General features: G+C 44.5%; 1 long non-coding RNA gene across 3 annotated transcripts; it reads right to left on the bottom strand.

Moving 5' to 3' along the window:
• Positions 1-1,274: 1,274 nt before the first annotated feature.
• LOC119302079 lies at positions 1,275-2,647 on the bottom strand. 3 transcript variants are annotated; one of them, XR_005147332.1, is made up of 2 exons: positions 2,121-2,647; positions 1,275-2,047 (listed from the first exon to the last, which is right to left on the bottom strand). It is a non-coding gene; the product is annotated as an uncharacterized LOC119302079 (long non-coding RNA). The 3 variants fall into 3 exon arrangements; XR_005147330.1 differs by having other exon boundaries at positions 1,275-2,044; XR_005147331.1 differs by having other exon boundaries at positions 1,275-2,024.
• Between the last annotated feature and the right edge of the window lie 5,690 nt (positions 2,648-8,337).

Below are 8,337 nucleotides of genomic sequence, written 5' to 3'. Positions count from 1 at the left end.
TCTCCCACACGAGTTTTTGAATTTTCTCGTGCCGAGCACTTGACTTCTAGCAACAAAAACTTCCAGCCTTTCCTTTTTCATTCTTTTTTTATACAAAATGCACACCGTGTAGTACGTGACCTTCTCACAGTTATCAATCTGAACTTCTCTCGGTTACGTGAAAATATCTGATTTTTTAATAGACATCGAACTGCTCTACCTTTTTTATTTGAACTTCATTGTGTATTTTTAGAAATGTGAAAATTGGAGTTATTTTAATTCGAACTTTTTAGTTATATTTTTTCAAGAACAAAAAAATCCATGAGTTATTTTACACCAATAACATTTTCTTTGAACTCTCCAATGTATTAAATTTAAACTTCTAGAGTTAATATTATCTAGGTGACGCTTATTTTCTCGTTGGTATATATATTTTAAACTACTAAGTTATTTTTGATTGAACTTCTTGGCTTATTCTTTAGTAACGGGAGAAATATGAGTTTTGTAAAAAAGATTAAACCACTCTACTGTTATAAATTGAAGTTCTTTGTGTTTATTCTTTAGTAATGAGGAAAAAGTGAGTTTTTATATACATTGATCTCTTGGTTTTATTCTTTTAGTAACGAGAAAATCTGAGTTTTTAATATACATCGAACTATTCTATTATTTAAAATTGAACTTCTTAGTTTTTGTTTTTGCTGGGAGTGGTTTAATAAACATCCAACTGCTCTGCTATTTAAATCTAAACTTTTTATTTTATTTTTTAGAAACAAAGATTTTTTTAATTAACTTCAGACTTCTCTATTTTTAAAATTTGAGCTTCATGATTTTTTTGCGTGTTCTTCTCTTTACTTTTTGGATAGCCAATGTGTGTGTTTTCCCGTAAGCGAATATTTTGAACTATTTGCGGCAGAGAATATGAACTTCGCATCCACATCTTTTGTCTTCAAGAAATGCTCGCTTTTTTGCTTCAAATTTTGAGCTTCTATGCTCTATTTTTTTGTGTAATGTAGAAATAGTAAAAATTAAATTGTGATTGCTGATCAAGGACTGTAAAAAGGATCAGCGGGTGAAACAATATCAGATTTTGTTCAGAGACTGTAGTAGAACATCTAAAAACTGAATACTTGGAAATAAAAACGGAACTACTAAGCAGTCGATACATCGCAGCCGGACGGTCTCCACTTGGTCTACCGCATGTACAGTTGGATCAGTACGATCGTGCACAAATCATCCAATGTATGTCGTGTGTATAGCAACACTCAAATAAAAATCAAAGTGTCAGTAGAGGAGAGTTAAACTTGAACTTCTCATCCACCGACTGATCCTTCCTTTTTTTAATACAATTATACATGGATGCATCCCAGGCCTACATATGTTAGTGCACTTCATCTTTCTTAACTGAAGAAGAATACAATTGGACTGACGTGATGTATTCTTTTTAAAGCAAATACCTTCCTGAAGAGAAAGGAACACCATGTTCAGACTTACAAATATCTTCCTAAAGAAAAGTGTAAATGTATTAATCCGAATGTGCCTAGCAACACTCAGACTTTAGTTTGGACCAAGCATTCTAGACGCCGGCCACCGCGAAGTCACTGCCATTTTTTATTCGAATGACCATGAGAAATTTACTCGAGTTGCCATTGATGGTGCCGCTCCTGCATCATCACATTGCCTGAACTTCTCTGTGTCTTTCTTGCGTGCACACGCGTATGAAGGTATTGCCTTATGCTTCTAGCTTGGCTTCTCTTAACACCATGTGGCTGTCGTGTGCACACAACCATGACACACGCTACGCCCGTGAACAGGACACAAGCACAAATGCGCCGTCGGACTGCATAGGCTCACCGGCCGAACTTCACAGGCTCCTTCTTCCTTCCAGCCGAGTTGCGCCTAGCGCCGGCGAGCAAGACCACGCCTCAGGCCAGCTCCGTTGGTCGCTGACCAGCATGATGCCACAGGCCAACGACGAACTGTGTGTACGCGCCGCAAAACTGCAGCCTCCCCAGCTCGTGCGTGCCATGAGCAACCTCGTTCATGGACTGAAGAGAAGCCACCGGAGCTACTGCCCCATTCTTTAAGATCAAATCCAAGGAAAATTAAGGAGGTGGAGTATAGAGGACGTGGAGGGATCTCACCGTTAACCTCGCCGACGGGCGCGGCAGGGACAGGGGTCGAGGATGGCTACGGGGTGGGGCTCGGTGGCCTCGGGCGGTAGTGGGAGGCGCATCTGGACCGGAGGGAGCCGGCGGGAAGAGCGCGGGGACCGGGTGGGCGGGTGGAGCGCGTCTGGATCGGGTGCCACGCGCCGGAAGAAGGTGGTGCGGTGGCCTCGAACCGGAAGTAGTTGGGGCGGCAGCACGCTAGGAGGAAGCGCCCTTAGGAGGAGGCAGGGGCGGCGGTGCGCCCTTAGGAGATGGGGCGGCGGCAAGCCGGCGGGTGGGCGGCAGCCGGAGGTTGGCTGGCGGGTTGTTGGGAGGGTTGAGAGAGGTTGCGGGAAGGTGGGCGAAGGGAAGGGGCGGCGGAGGAACCACAGCAGCGGCGGCCGGAGAGGAACCGCGGCAGCGGCGGCTGGGGGAGATGGAAGTGCGTCGGCGGCGGGGAGGATCCGCGGGAGAATGGGGACGTGGGAGTGTGGATAAGGTAAGCGGGGGTGGTGGTGATTTTTTTTCTTTTTCTATTCGGTGGAAATTTCTGAGTTCGGGAGCATCTCGACGGCTCCTTATAGGGCCAGCCGTGATTCAAATAGTTATTTTGATTCCAGGATTAGAATAGTGCTACCCTCTCTCTCTCTCTCTCTCTATATATATATATATATATATATATATATATATATATATATATAGACACACACACACACAATAGACATATGATGTATCAAACACACAAGTTTCATCATACATACATAACGAACACATAGTTTCATCCATACATATTACAATAGTTTCACATTGTTCATCCAACACATAGTTCCATGCATCCATATAACAAGTTCCACATTGTTCTTCGATACAAAAGAAAAGCAAAAAGGGGAAACAAGCACTCCATCCATGCAAGCTTCCATGAAGTGAATGAAATTTGCAAAATGGGAAACAAGAAAGTTAGAAGAAGAAGAAGAAGAAAGCATACTTAGGTAAAATGGAGCTAACCTTGCTAATTGTGCCATTTTTGAGTGAACTAAGCATATTATGCCATTTTTTTATATAAAGCAGCTTAGTATATGTCATTATTGAGCTAACCTAGGTAACTAAGCATATTAGAGCTAAATTAGGTCATTTTGGAGAAGAAGAAGAAGAAGACTAGAAGAAGAACAAGAACAAGAAGAGGGTTTTTACCCTTTCCCTTCTCATTCATCTTCTTTTATTCTTTCTTTTTCTTCTCTTTCTTCTTCCATTCTTTCTTTTTCTCCTCTTCCTTGTTTTTCTTCTTCTTATTCCTTATTTGTGTCATTTTAGAGATTACATAGGTAATTATGCCATTTTTTAGCTAACTAAGCTTATTGTGTCAATTTGGAGGAAAAAAGGTAAGTATATGTCATTTTTGTGCTAACATAAGTAATTATGCCATTTTTGAGCTAACTTAGGTAAAATGGGTCATTTTGGAGCTAACCTAGCTAAAATGGATTATATTGGAGCTAACCTAGGTAAACTTGGTCATTTTGGAGCTAACGTAGGTAAAATGGATCATATTGGAGCTAACATAGGTAAAATGGGTCATTTTGGAGCTAACCTAGCCAATTGTGCCATTTTTGAGTTAACTAAGCATATTATGTCATTTTTGACATAAGTAAGCTAAGTATATGTCTTGATTGAGCTAACCTAGGTAACTAAGCATATTAGAGCTAATTTAGCATTTTAGAGCTAACTTATGTCATTTTGGAGCTAACTTAGGTAAAATTGATCATTTTGGAGCTAATTAAGCTTATTATGTCATTTCGAGGAAAATAAGCTAACTATATGACATATATGAGGTTACCAAGGTTGTCATGCCATTTCAAACCTATATAAGCGAATTATGCCATTTTTTCATAAGTAAGCTAAGTGTATGTCATTATTGAGCAAACATAGGTAACTAAGCATATTAGAGATAACTTAGCATATTAGAGCTAACTTAGGTCATTTTGGATGAAACAAAGCTAAGTATATATCAGTTTGGAGCTAAGTAAGCTAATTATGTCATTTTGGAGGAAGATAAGCTAAGTCTAGGTCATTATGGTAAGCATTTTAGAGGAAATAAAGCTAAGTCTAGGTCTGTATGCATTTGGTAAGCAGAACACTAGAGAAAACTTACCGTCGTCACAGAGGTGAAGCACCGGCGTTGCTCGTGGAGGGGCCACCACCTGGAGAAGGATCGTGTGATGCTTGTCTGGAGGTACGCTGCACCAAAGATCATTTGCAATTTCTCGTTAGCATGACAACACTTAAATGTTAATACTAGTAACTAATTCCCATTCAAATTAAACTCACCGTGGTCCCCGGAGCAATCTCTGGCATCGGCAGAGGGGTCTGACCGGCCTTCTGGCACACAGACTGCACATTTGGTTTCCATGGGTCAGTCATACTAGTTAGTAAGGAAACGAACATTACGTGCATGATTTGGCTAATATGCAAACGAAACTTACCATGAGGAGCTCGTACATGGCCCGGTTATGCATGTCAGTCCGTGCCCTCTCCTCCTCAACCAACCTTGTCGTCTTCTCCTCCAACTCCCGCTACTGCTTCGCCGCCTGCTGGTCCCTCTCCACCAGAAGCGCCTGGGTTCTATCTCTTTTAGTCTGAAAAGCAGCCTGCAACAGCACTCCTCGTTAGCATTGTAATCATCGATGGCTGCACACACAATGTAATGCTTGAAAGAAATCTGAGTTTGTATAACTAACCTGGAAGGCGAGCTCGATTGGCCGTGGACGAGGCCTTATCTCAGGATATGAGCTCGTCTGGTGCGCCTTGATCTCCAGGAGAGTGCGAGGACAATGGATAAGTCCATCTCCAATGGCTATCGAGCCATGGGACCTCCCGGCACCAGATATCATCACTAGCTCTGGATCAAACGACCCGCTCATGTTAAAGTCCTCCCCTTTCCTCGCCTTCCTCTCATCTCTGCACTTTCACGAGCTTGTTGTGGGAGGAGATGTTGGTGAAGTTCTCTGGATGATCGAGGTCAGACGCAGAGAATGCCTTGGCCTTCTTGAACGGGGTAGTATGGGCCATGGCATAGAGGTCGAACACCTCTAGCACCGGTGCCATATTGTATCCTGCCTAAAAGAGAGGAACATAGTATTAGTAATTAAAGGGCTCAAGCTAGCATGACAGAATAAATTGCATGAATCATGAAGCAAACCACATACCCAGTTCCGCCAGTATTGATATAAGTTGGCGCTGCCTTGATGGTGTGGCACACCTCTCATTTGGGCACGCTTGTCCTTGGCACCTTTGTGGACGAAACCGCCATGCGTCTGAGCACCACTCATCCACCAACGCCACCCAACAATCCATCTTATCCGCACACCATCTCGGGGCACCCAAGTCAGTAAAGAGAAACTTGAGCGCTACACTTACGAATCAAATCAACGAAACTAAGAACAAGGCCTTAAGAATATAGGCAATTACCGTCATGTACTCCTCCTTCTTCAGAAACTTTCCGCGGCACTTCTTCTTGGGCTTCCGAACACCACACGAGGCAACGTAGTCTCGAACAGCCTGCACCCGATCCTCGTGCCGTAAGTTTTGTAGTAGGCGCCTGCACTCGGCATCGATAACCCATGCACAGGCCTCCTCGTATCCCACATCCACCTGGAGAAGGTGTGCAATCAAATGAGACAACATTGATTAGTACAATAACTAAGCTTATTCGAAGATTTTTAATTGTGTAAAGGAAAATTTAACCAAAACATTTTGATCACCATGTCGGCCCTCGTGCGGCATAAGACACCGTCGATAAACTCCACCGGCGGGGTCGGGGCAGCCAAGTAGTGCTCCCAGGTCAATCCTAGCTCTGGAAGCTGACCCTCACCGGGCAACATGACCCACCCCGGGAAGTTTTGCTAGTAAAGGAAACCAAGGACTTGGTTGGTCCTGCGGATATCCTGAGGGTGGTCCCGACCCCTACAGTATGAGAAGGCCAACGCATTAGATAGTTGAAAAAACATGATGGCAAAAGGTACAAAAAGAGTAAATGCACTTACCTCGTCCCATCAGGCCAAATCAACCACCTCTGCTCGTGGGTCGCCGACACGGACGGGAGCCGTGTACTACCACGCTGGTAGACGGTTCCCCCCTCAACCACCTCGTCATCGCTGCTATCAGAAATCTGATGCCCGCCACCATCGGCATGGCCACTCGACCCCTCAGGCGGATCTGCCAGGTACCCCATCCGGACATCTCCTCGGACGTAGCCTGGGCCGGAGTCATGTGGGCCCAAGTGTCCTGCCCGAAGTCTTGTGGGCCAATGGCCCTTCGACCCGAGGCTCGTGCACCGGAGTCTCGTGGGTCAAGGTCCCATCAACCCGAGGCTCGTGGACCAGAGTCCACGTAGCCTCCTCCTCAGACATGGCCCCTATCAGTCATGTGCTCGGGTGACTCGGCTGGGGGTGGCGGCGAGGAAAGCGTAGGAGCCTGCCTACCTCTCTCGCGGCCACGTCCTCCCCGACCTCCTCTCTTCCTCCCTCCTCGACCTCCTCTCCCGGTGGGCAACGACGCCGACGAAGAAACGCCCACTGGTGAAGCCATGCCCTCGTACAACGCTCTCCAGAGAGGTACGGGTGGAATGGAAGTACCACTCCCACCATGCTGAGGACTAGCGCCCACCATCTTTCAACACTTATCATGACAGAAGAGTAAACAAAATTAGTACAACATAAAAAAATTGAATACCGACATGAATAATAAAATGTATATTAACTCATCAGATAATAGGTAAAGATAGGTCCATCAGCATGTATATTCATCAGTTAATCTAGTTTGTCAATTTTGAAACTTCAAACAACCAAACTGACTCATGACAAAAGATCCTCGACCATCGACCCCTCGCCCCTTGTCCCCTGGACCCCTCGGCAACCCTCGACCCCTCGGCGATGAGGATTAAAAGCCAAGGTTTGAAACTTCAAACAACTAAATTGACAATAAAGCAGGGCGTAGAAAGAGAAACGAAAGACGAAATAGTACATAGTGAGAGGTTGTGCAACTAGGATGATTTTTCTATACCAGCTTTTTTAATGAATTGGAGACGATGATGGCGAAGAAGTCGAAAGACACCAATGGCTTTCGAGTTCTTCACCATCATCCTCTCAAATTCGTTAAGAAAGCTGTTACAGAATATCATCCTAGTTGCACAACCTCTCACTACGTATTGTTTCGTCTTTGGTTTCTCTTTCTACGCTTTGATTTTTTGTCATGAGTTAGTTTGGGTGTTTCAAGTTTCAACACTTGGCTTTTAATCCTCGGCAATCCTCGACCCCTCGACCCCACGGCAACCCTCGACCCCTTGACCCCTCGATGACCCTCAACCCCTGACCCCTCGGCGACCCTCCACCCTTGACCCATCGGCAATCCTTGACCATCAACCCCTCAGTGGTCCTGTCGAACACCTTCACTGTGAGCACGGTGCGGCTGTTTTCATAGCTTAAGATGCAGACGTGCCCGAGCTGAAGGTCATCAACGCGGGCGAACTGCTTCCATCTGTTCTTCGCACACGGATGGTAGTAGTTCACCCTCTCTCATGACCTTCAGCTCTAGGACGTCCTCATATTAAGCTACGACACCAGTTGGTCAGCACTCGGGCCGGAAGATCCTCGACCATGGACCCCTCGCCCCTCGATCCTCGACCCTTTGCCCCAACCCCCGACCCCTTGGCGACCAGCGATCCTCGTCCCGGTTCCATCGGTGCCGACGCACCCCTAACCTCCTCTATTCTTCTTCCGCCTCTTATTCTCCTTCTTCTTCTTATTTTCTTATTTTCATCTTTCATCTTTCTTCTTAACTAAACCTAAACTAAACTAAATATAAACCTAAACCAAAAAACAGAAAAGAACCTAATCTAAACCTAAACTACACTAACTAAACCTAGAAAACAAAAAAAAACCTAAACTCTTCTTCTTCTTCTTCTTCTTTTGCTAAAACTAAACTAAAACTAAAACTAAACTAAACAAAACATAAACTAAACTAATCCTAAAACTAAACTGGACTAAATATAAACCTAAACTAAACTTCTCCTCCTCCCTCTTTTCTTCTTCTTCTTCTTCTTCTTCTTCTTCTTCTTCTTCTTCTTCTTCTTCTTCTTCTTCTTCTTCTTCTTCTTCTTCTTCTTCTTCTTCTTCTTCTTCTTCTTCTTCTTTTTCTTCTTCTTTTCATCATCATCTTC

This window comes from Triticum dicoccoides, chromosome 5A (genome assembly GCF_002162155.2).
Source record: "Triticum dicoccoides isolate Atlit2015 ecotype Zavitan chromosome 5A, WEW_v2.0, whole genome shotgun sequence".
NCBI classification, from domain to species: Eukaryota; Viridiplantae; Streptophyta; class Magnoliopsida; order Poales; family Poaceae; genus Triticum; species Triticum dicoccoides.
Note: the sequence above shows the minus strand (reverse complement) of the source record. Positions and strands in the feature narration are given on the sequence as shown.